Source organism: Microcebus murinus, chromosome 9, assembly GCF_040939455.1.
Source record: "Microcebus murinus isolate Inina chromosome 9, M.murinus_Inina_mat1.0, whole genome shotgun sequence".
In the NCBI taxonomy this organism is placed as follows: Eukaryota; Metazoa; Chordata; class Mammalia; order Primates; family Cheirogaleidae; genus Microcebus; species Microcebus murinus.
This window is the reverse complement of record NC_134112.1, coordinates 61,775,947-61,792,099: the sequence shown is the minus strand read 5'-3', so window position 1 is coordinate 61,792,099 and position 16,153 is coordinate 61,775,947. Positions and strand designations below refer to the sequence as shown.

The following is a 16,153-nucleotide window of genomic DNA, read 5'->3' as shown; positions in this document are numbered from 1 at the left end:
CTTACTTACTTACACATTTATTTATTTATTTATGAGACAGAGTCTCGCTTTGTTGCCCAGGCTAGAGTGAGTGCCGTGGTGTCAGCCTAGCTCACAGCAACCCCAAACTCCTGGGCTCAAGCGATCCTACTGCCTCAGCCTCCGGATAGCTGGGACTATAGGCCCACCATGCGCTACCATGGCCGGATAATTTTTTCTATATATATTAGTTGGCCAATTAATTTCTTTCTATTATTTTCTTTATATTTATAGTAGAGACGGGGTCTGGCTCTTGCTCAGCCTGGTTTTGAACTCTTGACCTCGAGCAATCTGCCCGCCTCAGCCTCCCAGAGTGCTAGGATTACAGGCGTGAGCCACCGCGCCGGCCTATATACATTTTAGTTGTTCAGCTAATTTCTTTCTATTTTTAGTTGAGACAGGGTCTCACTCTTGCTCAGGCTGGTCTCAAACTGCTGAGCTCAAGTCATCCTCCCGTCTCTGCCTCCCAGAGTGCTAGGATTACAGGTGTGAGCCACTGCCCCTGGCCCACAAATTCTTATATTAATTTAGAAACACCACTTTTCCCATTCTTATTTCATGAAGCAGTTTTATTGAGACATTTCACATTTGTAACATCAATGACTTTTTTTTGAATTAGTTAAATGGTTTTACAGAGCACATATTTTAAAAGAACTTTATTTTTTAGAACAGTAAATTGACAGAAAAGTATGATAATAGTACAGAGAACATATTTATTACAGTCTAAACTGTTAGAGATATAGCATTTATTGAATCCATATATGATACTGATACTATATAGTAGTATATATTTTATATTTTTGCTAACTACCTGTTTGCTAAACAGTGGGACAGTTATTTAAATTCATTCTATGGAATTACATTTGGTATTTTTAAATTTAATTTTATGTTTTTTGAGACAGAGTCTCACTTTGTTGCCCAGGCTAGAGTGAGTGCTGTGGCATCAGCCTAGCTCATTGCAACCTCAAACTCCTGGGCTCAAGCAATCCTGCCTCAGCCTCCCAAGTAGCTGGGACTACAGGCATGTGCCATCATGCACGGCTAATTTTTTTCTATCTATATTAGTTGGCCAATTAATTTCTTTCTATTTATAGTAGAGACGGGGTCTAGCTCTTTCTCAGGTTAGTTTTGAACTCCTGAGCTCAAAGGATCCGCCCGCCTTGGCCTCCCAGAGTGCTAGGATTACAGGCGTGAGCCACCACGCCTGGCAGCCTACATTTAGTATTGTCACAACTTAATGATGACTTTTTTTTTTTTTTTTTTTTTTTGAGACAGAGTCTCGCTTTTGTTGCCTAGGCTAGAGTGAGTGCCATGGCGTCAGCCTAGCTCACAGCAACCTCAATCTCCTGGCTCAAGCAATCCTTCTGCCTCAGCCTACCAAGTAGCTGGGACTACAGGCATGCGCCACCATGCCCGGCTAATTTATATATATATATTAGTTAGCCAATTAATTTCTTTCTATTTATAGTAGAGACGGGGTCTCGCTCTTGCTCAGGCTGGTTTTGAACTCCTGACCTCGAGCAATCCGCCTGCCTCGGCCTCCCAGAGAGCTAGGATTACAGGCGTGAGCCACCACGCCTGGCCGACATTTTTTATTTATTTTTGTTTTATTTATTTATTCTTTAAAAACAAAAACATTTTTATTGAGAAGGTATGGAGAAGCACACAGAAGGCCAGCAAGCCAGGTTCAAAAGGGGATAGTATCAAAAGTTATTCTGGGAATTATTGATGCGCTCAACAGAATGCTGGGACAAGAATAAGTGGGTTCCCACAATTCCTTTCTGGTCTATGTGTGAGTGAATTACAGACTCAAAATCCTGAAAAAGAGGTTACAGTATTCAACAGTGGGTTTAATATTTACTGTGGTGAGTAGAAGGGGTACCTGAAAGACACTGCCACAAGGAAGCACCCAAGAGAGGGGAGGTATTCCTCCAGAGAACACAAGGGTGCTCACATAAACCAATGGAGAACAGACACTGAACTGCTAAAATATAATAAATGTTCATTACGATGACTTCTCTTAAGCAATAGCCCTATAACAACTGCCAGACCTGCTTACATAGACTATTCAATAAGTAAACTTGGAGTGAGAACTGCATCTTTTCATTTGTTATAAGCCACATTATTTTAGTTATATTGCTAAAATATAGCAATGCTAATATTTAGCATTTAATATGGAAAATATGAAGGATGTTATTCTACAAACTATCAAATATGTATATAGAACAAGTTACATTAAAAAATAAAATACCAAAATTTTAAAAAATGCTTTTCAATGTTAACTCAGAAAATCACACTAAATATCACTTAACTTTCAGAATATGTTCCTTGAATTTTTCCTGACCATCATTTTATTTACATATTAAAACAAAACAAAAAACAACTTGATACTTCACCAAGAAAAAGCTTACTATTTATAATTGAGATTTTCTTCACTTCAGCTTCAAAACTGGAATGTGACTTTCAATGTAGAAAATTCTATGGGGAAATGCTTTTTTCTTTTCTTTTCTTTTTTTTTTTTTTTGAGACAGAGTCTCGCTTTGTTGCCCAGGCTAGAGTGAGTGCCATGGCGTTAGCCTAGCTCACAGCAACCTCAAACTCCTGGGCTCAAGCGATCCTACTGCCTCAGCCTTCTGAGTAGCTGGGACTACAAGGCATGCCGCCACCATGCCTGGCTAATTTTTTCTATGTATGTTAGTTGGCCAATTAATTTCTTTCTATTTCTAGTAGAGACAGGGTCTCACTCTTGCTCAGGCTGGTTTCAAACTCCTGACCTCAAGCAATCCGCCCACCTCAGCCTCCCAGAGTGCTAGGATTACAGGCGTGAGCCACCGCGCCTGGCCAGGAAATGCTTTCTTGATTTGTTAAATTTATAAGGTGTTCTCAGCATGAATTCTCTGAATGTTCATAATGATGCTACTACATTTGGTACATTTACTGCTCCTCATTCCTTCAATTATGCTCTTGTCTACAAAGATTTGTGACTTATTTCGGAAAGCTTTTGCAAACTCCAAATATGATTGGTCTCTCTCCTATATGACTTTTTTTTGACATGAATGCATTTTTAGGACCTCCTGCTTATAAACCCTGTCTGTATTATCATCTGAAATCTCCTGAGCATCATCAACCTCTGTGATAAACCTTCTCACATTTACTTCATCACTTTGATTTCTCATTTGTGAGTTTTCTGATGTACACGAAGGCCTGAATTCCAACAGAAGGATTTTCCACATTCAGAGCATTTCCATGGTTTCTCTCCAGTGTGAACTCTTGGATGTTCACCAAGAGATGACTTCTGAGTGAAGGCTTTCCCACACTCACTGCATTTGAAAGGTTTCTCTCCAGAATGAATTTTCTGGTGTATCTGAAGCGATGCCTTCCTAGGATAGGCTTTTTCACATTCGTTGCATTCATAGGGCTTCTCTGTTGAGTGAGTTCTTTGATGTATAATTAGCTGTGATTTCCCACAAAAGGCTCTCTCACACAAACTGCATTCATAGGGTCTTTCTCCTGTGTGTGTTCTCCTAGGTATGACTTGCTGCTAAAAGCCTTCCCACACTCACTGCTTCCGTATGGTTTCTCTCCTGTGTGAGCTCTCAGATGTGCCATGAGTTGTTCCTTCCTTACCAAAGGCTTTCCCACATTCACTGCACTGATATGGATTATTTCCTGTGTGAACTCCCTGATGCACAATGAGTTGTGTCTTCATATTGAAGGCTTTCCCACAATCACTGCATTGATAGGGTTTCTCTCCTGTAGTCATTCTGATGTGAACGAGGAGGTAGGATTTACTACTAAAGGCTTTCCCACATTGATTGCATTTATGGGGGTTCACCCCTGTATGAGTTCTCTGGTGTACAACAAATGGTGACTTCAAACTGAAGGCCTTCCCACATTCACTACATTCATACAGTTTCACACCTGTATGACTTCTCTGGTGTAAAATCAGCTGTGATTTCCAACTGTATGCTTTCCCACATTCACTGCAACCATAGGGCTTCCCTCCTGTGTGAATTTCCTGATGGACGATGAGCTGTGACCTGAAAGAAAAGATTTTCTCACATTCACCACATGAGTAGGGTTTTTCTTCTGTATGAACTCTCTGATGAGCATTAAGGTTTGACTTGGCACTGAAGGCTCTTTCACATTTAGTGCATACATAAGGTTTCTCCCCTGTATGACTTCTAAGATGTACAGTGAGCTGTGATTTACAACTAAAAGCTTTCCCACATTCACTATACACAGTTTTTTTCTATGCTATGAGCTCTTTGATGCTTAAGAAAATATAGTTCTTCATAACCATAGAACTTATCAGGATTCTTTCTTAGATAGCTTCTGATTGAACCTGAGTTTTGTATCAAACTTTTTTCATGTGTGTTATACTTATGGAGTTTTCTTTTGATGAAATGTAGATTTTGCTGAGATGAAGTTTTCCAAACACATTACAAGCATAGCTTCTCTCAATGCTTTTAAGCTCATCTTGAGTTTTCTGGTACCATTCTTCCCAGCCTTCTGGACAGCTCTGACTGGAAATCTTGGCATTTACTTTCCATGGCTCTTCCCCTTGCTCCAACTTGAAGATTAAATCGGGTTTGGTGCCATGATACCCGATATTAGGTTGCTATAGTTTTCCGATGTCACGTCCCTGTATAGGTACTTCTGTGTAGAATCCAGTAGCTGCCATTCATCTGAGGTGAACTCCACAGATACATCCATGAATGACAATAATCCCTGTAGTTCCTGCTACTTCAGAGGCTGAGGCAGGAGGATCACCTGAGCCCAGCAGTTTGAGGTTACAGTGAGCTATGATCATGCCACAGCATCTATCCTGGGTGACAAAGCAAGACCCATCTCTTATCACAGTGGAAAAGCTATGGAAGTTACCTGCCGGCCCCCGGACACCCATGCCCAGGAGGTGCGGGGACCTCATCAACCAGAAGCCCCAATGATGACTTTTTTTTTAAAGTGATGTTTACAAAAAGGCTTCTGTACAGTTTTTTTTTTTTTTTTTTTTTGAGATAGACACTCTCTGTTACTGCCACAGCACAGTGGCAGCATAATAGCTCACTGGAACCTCAAATTCCTGGACTCAAGTGATTCTCTTGCTTCAGTCTCCCAAATAGCTGCGACTGCAAGCATGTGCCACCACACCCGGCTCATTTTTCTGTTTTTTGTAGAGATGGGGTCTCACTATGTTGCCTAGGCTGGTCTTGAACTCCTGACCTCAAGTGGTCTTCTTGCCTCAGCCTCCCGAGATGCTGGGATTATACTGTGCCTGACTACTTGCTTCTTTTAAATTGACTTTATTGGGTTGATGTCTCTAAGACCTCCAAAGTAGTATCGATTAAAGCAATTTCAGACTTTTTTAGTTCTTTCACCTTTCAAACAGTTTTCAGTCAGGTGGTGAGGACTCCACTAAGCTGTGTTCTTTCTCTCTCACATTACACAGGGCACAGTTTCTTACATCTGTCATCAGGTCCAGCATTACTGTAATCCTGATGGTTCATTTCCCCTTCTCCCCTTCCCTTTTTTGTCTTACTGTGTTAAAAAATAAGGTAATTGAGAGAATGGCTTATCACAGGAAAGTCTTTGTAAGGACTGGACTATCAGGAAAGGACCTCATTTTTTAGGATAAGTTTTGGGAAAAGACCTTGACTTATATTTAGGAATATATAATACTTTATGCTGAGTTCTTAGCCTGACCAGATAAATCCTATAAGATGTTTATGTAAGTGGGGAGCGGTGGCTCATGCCTGTAATCCTAGCACTCTGGGAGGCCGGAGGTGGGAGGATAGGTTGAGGTCAGGAGTTTGAGACCAACCTGAGCAAGAGCGAGACCTCATCTCTACTACCGAAAAAAAAAAAAAAAGAATAGAAATTAGCTGGACAACTAAAAATATATAGAAAAAATTAGCCAGACGTGGTGGCGTATGCCTATAGTCTCAGCTACTTGGGAGGCTGAGGCAGGAGGATCGCTTGAGCCCAGGAGTTTGAGGTTGCTGTGAGTAGGCTGATGCCATGGCACTCTTGCCTGGCCAACAGAGTGAAACTCTGTCTCAAAAAAAAAAATTTATAAAAAATATGTGTATGTAATGTAGATGTCTTGCCATCAATATTTGAATTAAGTTCAATATCTTTATAGTTGGCTGGGTGCGGTGGGTCACACCTGTTGCACTCTGGGAGGCAGAGGCGTGGCGAATCATTTGAGCTCAGGCGTTCGAGACCAGCCTGAGCAAGAGTGAGACCCTGTCTCTACTAAAACAAATAGAAATTATCTGCACAACTTAAAATATATAGAAAAAATTAGCTGGGCATGGTGGTGCATGCCTGTAGTCCCAGTTACTCGGGAGGCTGAGGCAGGAGGATCGCTTGAGCCCAGGAGTTTGAGGTTGCTGTGAGCTAGGCTGACACCATGGCACTCTATCTCAGGCAACAGAGTTGAGAAACTGTCTCAAAAAATATATATATCTATCTATATACTCAAATAGCTTTGCAAGTTAAGTCTTTAAGATTAATAACTGGATTATCAACTCCAGAGTGCATTTGTTTCCAATATCTCTTCAACAGATTATTAATGTGAATACTTTTATGTGGGCCTAAGAGGATAGGAACAAGAGAAGACATCTGGATGATACCGTTGGATGCTTTATTTATTTATTTAGAGACAGAGTCTTTTTTTTTTTTTTTTTTTTTTTTTTTTTTTTTTTTTTCTGCAGAGACAGAGTCTTGCTTTGTTGCCCAGGCTAAAGTGAGTGCCGTGGCGTCAGCCTAGCTCACAGCAACCTCAAACTCCTGGGTTCAAGCAATCCTTTTGCCTCAGCCTCCCAAGTAGCTGGGACTGCAGGCATATGCCACCATGCCCGGCTAATTTTTTTCTATATATATTAGTTGGCCAATTAATTTCTTTCTATTTATAGTAGAGACGGGATCTTGCTCTTGCTCAGGCTGGTTTCGAACTCCTGACCTCGAGCAATCTGCCCGCCTCAGCCTCCCAGAGTGGGATGCTTTAAACTTGGGCATGTTGTAACACACACGACTGTCATTCACCTTAGCTGATATACTGTATGCTGCTGAAATTTAGTAGCTGTGTCCTGGGTGGAGTGTGCATGCTGGGCAGGTTTAGTAGATAGGGTGGAAGAAAGGGTAAAGAAGACTTTGAGCTAGGAGTCACACAGTGGGGAAGCAAAAGTTTAATTGAGATGTAGTAGAGATAAGATGGACAATGCACTAAAAGAGATTCCTGGTTCTTGGCAGTCCTTCCTTCTGTGCCTGAGGGCTTCATTTGGTCATTGCTTCTGGCATTAGGGTACAAAGGTTGTCACCACTGTTTGTGCTGCGGGCTAGTTCTTGCAGTCAGTTGCATAGGGAATCTTATCTTGTTGATCATTTCTTTTTTTTTGAGACAGAGTCTCTGTTGCCCTGACACTGCCGTGGTGTCAGCCTAGCTCACAGCAACCTCAAACTCCTGGGCTCAAGCGATCCTCCTGCCTCAGCCTCCCAAGTGGCTGGGACTACAGGCATGTGCCACCATGCCCGGCTTATTTTTTCTACATATTTTAGTTGGCCGATTACTTTCTTTCTATTTTTAGTAGCGATGGGGTCTCTTGCTCAGGCTGGTTCCGAACTCCTGACCTTGAGCGATCCTCCTGCCTAGGCCTCCTAGAGTGCTAGGATTACAGGCATGTAATCCCACCACACCCAGCCTTGTTGATCATTTCTATCTAGACTATCCCATTGATAGTTTTTTTTGAGGAGTGGGATCCCGGTTGATGTGGTCTGAGTGTTAATTGTAGAATTAATGTAAAATTGACTACCTTTCACAGACAACATATACTGCATATGGCTGTGGATCTGAGGATCTGTGGAGTGGGGACTTTAGAGAACACCCAGACCAGTGTTTTCCAGCCATTGTAGCAGCAGAATGCTTTTTACATAATATCTCATGTAGAACTCTGTTATATGTAAAGTGGAACAAGTGGCTCCACTCTGGGAGACTTGTCAGGTGAGAGGTTGGTCCTTGCTGCCTGGCCTTTCCCACGTCCACTGAAGGGCTCTCAAGGCAGCTTCTTGCGACACAGTTTAAAATCTACTGCCCGAGGCTGGGCACATTGGCTCAGGCCTGTAATCCTAGCACTCTTGGGAGTCAAGGTGGAAGGATTGCTTGAGGTCAGGAGTTGGAAACCAGCCTGAGCAAGAGTGAGATCTGGTCTCTACTAAAAATAGAAAAATTAGCTGGCTGGAAACCTGTAGTCCCAGTTATTCAGGAGGCTGAGGCAGGAGGATCACCTGAGCCCAGGAGTTTGAGTCTGCAGTGAGGTATGATGACGCTACTGCCCTCTACCTAGGGTGAGACAGTCTAAAAAAAAACCAAAACACTACCCTGAACTGTTCCTTATTTCCACTGAAGGAGCATGGTTACTTGATGAAAGTCATTTGTCTATTTAGTGCCTTAGTCATCCTGAGGCTTAGAGTGCTGGCGTAGAGTCCTAGATTCTGATTCAGTGGTCTTTGGAAGCTCGTTTGGGACTGATACAGAAGATAAAGTTTCTAGTCCTAGAAGAGACATCATCACAAGAACCTTAATTTTTAACTCTTCCCTTCACTGCTAGGAATAAAAAGTGAAATGGGGCCGGGCGCGGTGGCTCACGCCTGTAATCCTAGCTCTTGGGAGGCCGAGGTGGGCGGATTGCTCAAGGTCAGGAGTTCAAAACCAGCCTGAGCAAGAGCAAGACCCCGTCTCTACTATAAATAGAAAGAAATTAATTGGCCAACTGATATATATATATATAAAAAATTAGCCGGGCATGGTGGCGCATGCCTGTAGTCCCAGCTACTCGGGAGGCTGAGGCAGAAGGATCGCTCGAGCCCAGGAGTTTGAGGTTGCTGTGAGCTAGGCTGACGCCACGGCACTCACTCTAGCCTGGACAACAAAGCGAGACTCTGTCTCAAAAAAAAAAAAAAAAAAAAAAGTGAAATGTATTCCCATTCTTTGAATGGAGACCCTTTTTAACTTGTCACATTGTTCTGTACTGTTTTATCATGTGCATATATAGGAGTAAGACAGAAGGTGCTTAATGTAGAAAATCTTAGAATATAGAAAGACAGTTTTAACAAAAGGTATAACCATGTTTTCTACCTCAGGTTTAAAATCTTAATTTTTTTCTTTTACTTTTTAGTAGCTGCAAAGCTAAGTCTTTAAATATTCTTTATATGGTAATCAGCACCTGCATGACCAGTAATAGTCTTTCTCTTGGTTCTACTGATGCCCACTATCTCCAGTGTCTTAGTGATCAGATAAGTATACCTCTTAGAGCAGCACTCCCCAGCCTTTTTGGCACCAGTGACCAGTTTCATGGTAGACAATTTTTCCATGGACAGGGTGGAGGTGGGAGGCAGGCAGGCGGTGATGCCAGTGATGGGGAGCGGCTGTAAATACTGATAATGAAGCTTTGCTTTCTCACTGCTCACCTCCTGTGTGGCCCAGTTCCTGAGTTTCATGGAGGATGATTTTTCCGTGGGGGTGGGGTTAGGGGATGGGAATCGGAGCTCAGGTGGTGATGCAGGGCTGGTTCCTAACAGGCTAGAGACCGGACCCAGGCCATGGCATGGGGTTTGAGGACCACAGTTTAGAGGATCCTAAGCTTTGTAACTTTACTCTCTTCAACGTTTTTTCTTTTTTTTTTTCCCTTAAGAGACAGCGTCTCACTCTCTGAGCTGGAGTACAGTGGCACAATCATAACTCACTGTAACCTTGAAGTGCTGAGCTCCAGTGGTCCTCCTGCCTCAACCTCCCATAGTGCTAGGATTATAGCTGTGAGCCACCATGGCCGGCTGGGCCTCAGTTTTTATATGTGGATTATCTCTCATATATGTTTGGTTCACATTGTTTGGGTTTCTTCCTAGTTTCCCTGCACTCTGGGATGGAACATGACCTATTTTAGTTAGTGCTTTCCACTTGCTGGCTAGTCAGAGAGCCCACCCAGAGCTAATCCCAAGGCTTTTTTGTGAGATCTGGAAGAGACTTTTTTTTTTTTTTTTTTAGAGACGGGGTCTCGCTATGTTGCCCAGGCTGGAGTGCAGTGGCTATTCACAGGCGCGATCCCACTACTGATCAGCACGGGAGTTTTTTTTGACCTGCTCCGTTTCCGACCTGGGCCGGTTCACCCCTCCTTAGGCAACCTGGTGGTCCCCCGCTCCCGGGAGGTCACCATATTGATGCCGAACTTAGTGCGGACACCCGATCGGCATAGCGCACTACAGCCCAGAACTCCTGGGCTCAAGCGATCCTCCCGTCTCAGCCTCCCGAGTAGCTGGGACTACAGGCGCGCGCCACCGCGTCCGGCTGGAAGAGACTTTTGCTTTTTCATGTAGGCTTGAATGGAGAGGATGTGAAATGGAGTTACTGAACCATTTTGTCACCAAGCACTTCCTGAAAATGGACAGTGGAGCCTTGCCAAGAGGTAGAGAGAAACTCAGTCCTCATGATGTTTAAACCCTGACTCTGCTGTGTCTGAAGCAAGGGGTTACTTGCTGAACTTTCAGTTATTTGCTTAAGCCAGGTTGAGTTGGAGTTTCTATTACTTAAAACTGAAAGAGCAGTATTGTTCATAATTGCCAGGTGGAAACAGTCCAAATGTCTATCAGTTGATGAATACATAAACAAAATGCAGTATGTCCTTACAATGGAATATTATTTGATAGTTAAAAGAATGAAGTACTGTTGCATGCTACGACATGGTTGTACCTTGAAAACATTATGCTAAGTGAAAGAAGTCAGTCATAAGAGACCATGTATTATATCATTCCACTTAGGTGGAATGTCTGGAATAGACAGATCCATAGAAACAGTAGACTCATGGTTGCGTAGGGCTGGTAGCGTGAGGTAAATGGGGAGTGCCTGTTGATGAGTATGTATTTCTTTTTGGGGTGATGAAAATATGCTGCAGTTGTTTGTGGTAGTGATTATACAACTCTGTGAATATATTATAGTAAGTCATTAAGTTGTATACTTTAATTGGGTGGATTGTCTGATAATGTGAATTATAAATGACTAAAGCTGTCTTAAAAAAAATAACAGGAGCAGGCCTCTGGTAGCTGTGAAGTCCATGCTCCCAGAGAGCAGGCCAAGTGTGTGGACTGGACCGTGGATTGTTTCAGGGACCCAGCTGTTGGGTCAAGTAAGGTACCACCTCTTGCATTGCTCTGCATGGGGTGGATGCTCAGTACATCTTGCCAGGCTGCCTGATGTCCTGTGGCCTGTGCTTTGGACTTTGTGCCATATACCTCCGATCCCTAAGTGACAGTCCCTGTGGCCTTTGTGGTCAGGGCTTAAGGTTCACAACCTGGAGTGCTTCATGGGAGGAAAGGCTCATCAGCCTGTGGAGTAGGGAAAGAGCATGTCAGAGTGCCCCAGAGGATCACAAACTGGATGAACTGTGAGGCAGAGAACACACCCAGGGGTGAGCCTTTAGGACAAGCTGGAATTTTCCCCTAAAGCTGTCCTGGACAGAAACCGTCCTGATAAGATTAATGGAGGACTCGGAGCCCTGTGGTTCTGCTGTGGGCCATGACTAGTCTTCCCACCATGTTGACTCAGCCCCACACCCATATCTACTTTGCTTTGTTGCTTATTCTGACCCGTCCCACACCTCACAGTCACACATATGCCAGCTGGTCCTTTATGGCCAGGCAGACACAGCAGCGGCTGGGGGGTGGGGGGCAGTGAAGAGGAAGGCCCTTGAGGGTCCTGGCCTTGAAGGCAGCATCTGCTGTAAGGTGGCCATAAGTGCTCAGGCTTCTGAGCCTGTGGGCGCACTGCCTGGAGGGAGGAGTGCTATGAAATGAACGTTGGCTGCTGGTCTTCGTGGGCAGGCATTGTGGCCTCAAGTGGGTGTTGCTGGGATTTGGCTGTTGCCTTTAGGAGGGATACCTATCTGTCTAGTTCTAGTTGGCACTGGGAAGAATTAAAAAATCTACCCAGCTCCCTTCACTAGTTTGTCTTGTCCTTGTGATCGTTATTCCTGAAATCCTGTCCTATTCGCTCAGGAGTGGGATTCTCCAGAGAAGGACAGTATTTTCCTGTTCTTGGAAGCCCTTGCTGTTCTGTTCATCTTCAAGCAGGGAGGAACATGTGCCTGCTGAATTTGCTTGAAAACAGTCCCCATCTTCCACCCCCATCACTGTTTAGTGCAAAACTTGATTAAAGTGGCATCTGAGAACCATAAAAAAAAGAGAAAAAGAATTTTAACAGGTAACACTGTTATTATCCTCATTTTACAGATGAGGAACTGAGGCACAGAAATGATAAATAGCAGACCCATTGTCGAGAGCTGATAGGTTGTAGAGCTGAGATTCAAAATACCAGGTCTAAGCTTACAACTGTGCTGTCCTGCCTTTTTCAAAGGTAAATGAGTCATCCTTATGAAACTTGGGGGTTGGGAGCTCCTTAGCAATTACTTAATCTAATCTTTTCATTTTACTGATGGGAAAACCAAACCTTTAATAACGCACTGATTTAGGATTGCCCAGCTAATTAGTGGCAGTGAGGGATTTATGACCTACTCTCAAATGTAGGTAGGTAAACAACTAACAGTGATATAAAGTGGAATGTTAACAAATAGAGGTGCACACATTTTGCTGTGTGAAATTAGGGGAAGGACCAGTTAATTCTGATAACCTAGGGACTTTGTGTAGATGACATGATGTTCTGAGGCAATAGCAGGTAAACAGAGGCATGAGTGTTAGGAAAAGAGGGAGGTGTCCTGAATGTCTCAGTGTACACATGGAGTATGTACAGCAGGTTACAGAAGGAGACTCCAGTAGAAAAATCAGGAAGCACCATCAAGGTCGTGTTAGGGAATTCTGACTTTCTCTTCAACCTGCGGGAACCATTGCTGAATTTTGAGGAGCATGATCACCTGCTTGGGAAGGATAACTGGTAACTGTGTGGAGGATGGATTGAGGTGGGGGCAGAGATTGAAGATCTGGAGAGAAACTTTCTTAAGTGAGAGGATGGGTGGTTGTGGTAGGATGGAATGGTGGGGTTGGACGTGTGTGCGTGCACGCATGCATGCTCACAGCTAGAATCATCAGGACTTGGTGGTTGATTAGGAGCATGCAGGACGGGGGGGTTTTGGGGGACAGTCATGTCCCGCTTGCCATGTATCCCTGGCACCCCACACAGCGCCTAATAGATTTGTTGACAGCAGAAGGAGGAGGGTTTTAATATAACTTTGGACTCTTATCCTCAATGACTTTGGAGATTGTGGTCTGTTAATAGACACAAGGAGCATGGGGAAGAACTGGGAAAGGGTAAGGGAGAGGCAGAGAATCCAGGTTTGCTGAATTGGAGGTACTCATGGGACATTCATATGGAGATACTGAGCTGGAGAGACTGGGATCTGTGACTCAGATGAGAGGTAGCAGCTGTGAGATACATGTGGGAGCCAGGGAGTCATCCACAAATAGGCTGCCATTGAGGCTGTGCCAATTGAAAAGAGAAGAGGACCAAGGAGGTAACTTTGAGGCTAACTCCAGTTTGAAGGGGTTGGGGAGAAGGAGCAGCTGCAGCAGAGATCAGGAGGGAACCGTGTTAGTTCATTCTCTGGGAGCCAAAGGAGGGACTGTGTTTTAGATCAGTGTCGGATTCAGCAGCAGAGTAAATGAAGGCCAGTAAGAAAAGGCTGTTGGGAAACTTAGGGGAATGATGGGGGTGCTCCCTGCTGGGAATTTTAAAGCATGGTTATAAATCTGGGGAGGCTGCTAGTGGAGGGCAGATTAAAGAAATGAGATTAGTAATAGCGAACATTTACTGAACCTTTATGTTGGGCACCATGCCAGGTGCTAGACATACTATTCCATTTACTCCTCATGGTGACACTAAGGTAAGGTTAATGGAGAGATTATAGTCAAATGGGGAGAGTATTTAAAATGAAGAAGCTATTGTTTGTCATATTAGAGATGACAAAACTGAGTCTGAGAGATTGCCCCTTGTTCCAGGTCACACAGTTTCTGTTAAGAGATGACCTGCAGAGCCTTCATTCTGCTCCACTGGTAATTTACATGGCAAGGTGTTGGTCACATGCAGGGGAATGTGTGTGTGTATTTTCTTTCCTAGTTGGGTTAGCTGTTTATTACTGTGTAATGAATTACTGTGAAATGCAGTGTTTTAATGCAATAAACGTTTACCATCTCATAGTTTCTGTGGGTTAGGAATTTGGAAGCAGCTTAGCAGGGTGGTTCTTCTGCTCAGGGTTGCAGTCATTTTGAAGGCTGGCCGGCCTGGAAGACCCCTTTCCCAGCTTTGGCAGGAGGCCTTGGTTGGCACCATGTGGCCCTCTCCTGGATTGCCGTCACAGCATGTCCTGCCGTGTCCAGAGGGAGCAGGGAGGAAGCACTCGCTTTCTGTGGCCCACCCTCAGAGGTCTCACTTGGCCACAGTGATTTGTTAGAAGGGAGTTAACTGAGCACAACCCACACTTAGGGAGAGTTTAGGTTCTGCCCTTTGAAGAGAAGCAAATTAAGTAATTTGTTTACATATTCTTGAAACCACCACACTGATCAAGTCTATTGAGGAGGAAAAACAGTGGGTTCCAAACCCAGCTCTGTGCTTGCTCCCTAGGGAGGGTGTGCTCTGTCCTCCCTGAACCTGTTTTCTCTAGGAAAATAGGATCATAACTGCCCAGTCTACTTCACAGTAGATTATCAAGGGTGTCTTTGTCTGTTTTCTGTTGCTATAACAATACCTGAGACTGGTTAATTTATAAAGGAAAGGAATTTATATCTTATAGTTCTAGAGTCTGGGAAGTCCCAGGTGGGGGTAGGGCCTCGTCTGGTAATGTGACTGCAGAGTCCAGAGGTGGCACAGGGCATCACATGGCGAGGTGGCTGAGTGTGCTCACTCAGGTCTCTCTTCGTATAAAGCTACCAGCCCCACTCCCACAATAACCCATTAATCCATTAGTGGATTAATCTAATCATGAGGACAGTGCCCTTCTGACCCAGTTACCTCTTAAATTCCTCACCTCTCCATACTGCCACATTGGGGATTAAGTTTCAGCATGAGTTTCAGAGGGACAAGCATTCAAACCGTAGCAAAAGGTGATAGCAAATAGATAAAGCACATATTATAAAATGGGCTCTGTAAACTTCAGTGGTATAGGCTTTGCTGATAGATGTGGCTTCTTACCCCAATCCTGCTGTATAATAACTGTGTAACTTGAACATGTTGTTGATACCATCTGTGCCTCAGTTTCCTCATTTATTAAATGAGATTAATTATAGTAGCTACCCATGGGGTTATTGTGAGGATTAAGTAAGAATCCATGTGATATATTTAGTGTAACACCTGCACATTATTAGGACAGGCACTACTTACTAAATAGTAATTTTAAGACTCTTTTCTTCATGTTAATAGTGTCTATCCTGTCTCTGTTTTCTGGGTTTTAGCCAGTACTTGACCCTAGGAATTTCACATGGATGTTTATGAAGGATCCCTGATATGAATACCTGTAGAGTATTAAGGTATGGTAGTAGTTTAATGCTACTCTTATTACTCTCTCCCTCTGATTCTTGTCAGGCTCTGATATATTTCTGTAAATGAAACTTTTTATTTTTATTTATTTATTTATTTTTGAGACAGAGTCTCACTTTGTTGCCTCGGCTAGAGTGAGTGCCGTGGCATCAGCCTAGCTCACAGCAACCTCAAACTCCTGGGCTCAAGCGATCCTCCTGCCTCAGCCTCCCAAGTAGCTGAGACTACAGGCATGCGCCACCATGCCTGGCTGATTTTTTTTTTTTCTATGTCTATTAGTTGGCCAATTAATTTCTTTCTATTTATAGTAGAGACGGGGTCTCGCTCTTGCTCAGGCTGGTTTCAAACTCCTGACCTCGAGCAATCCTCCCGCCTCGGCCTCCCAGAGTGCTAGGATTACAGGTGTGAGCCACCGCGCCTGGCCTAAAACTTTTTCTTTTTTAAAGCATACCACCTGATTGTACAGAACTAGACTAGTTAGAAAATATTTCAAAGACATTGTTTACCAAATAGTGGCTTATTAAGTTTGCTAAGCAGTTATATTAATATCAGTATTAATGTTATATGTTATCTGTATGTACTGATTTAAAAATGTTTTGGTTT

The 16,153-nt window shown here is 43.5% G+C and overlaps 1 protein-coding gene and 1 pseudogene across 13 annotated transcripts in view; one reads left to right on the top strand and one right to left on the bottom strand.

The window, feature by feature from the left end:
- Positions 1–16,153, top strand: part of SRPK2 (SRSF protein kinase 2) — a 239,700-nt gene that overhangs the window by 13,038 nt on the left and 210,509 nt on the right. The window contains exons 1-2 of one of the 13 annotated variants that reach the window (XM_076006515.1): positions 10,049–11,904; positions 15,466–15,540. The exons of the other annotated variants lie outside the window; for them this stretch is intronic. The gene's annotated coding sequence lies outside the window, so the exon portion shown is untranslated. Of the gene's footprint in view, positions 1–10,048; positions 11,905–15,465; positions 15,541–16,153 lie in introns of those variants that run through there. 13 annotated transcript variants of the gene reach the window in all.
- Positions 3,191–4,834, bottom strand: LOC105861719 (uncharacterized; annotated as a pseudogene).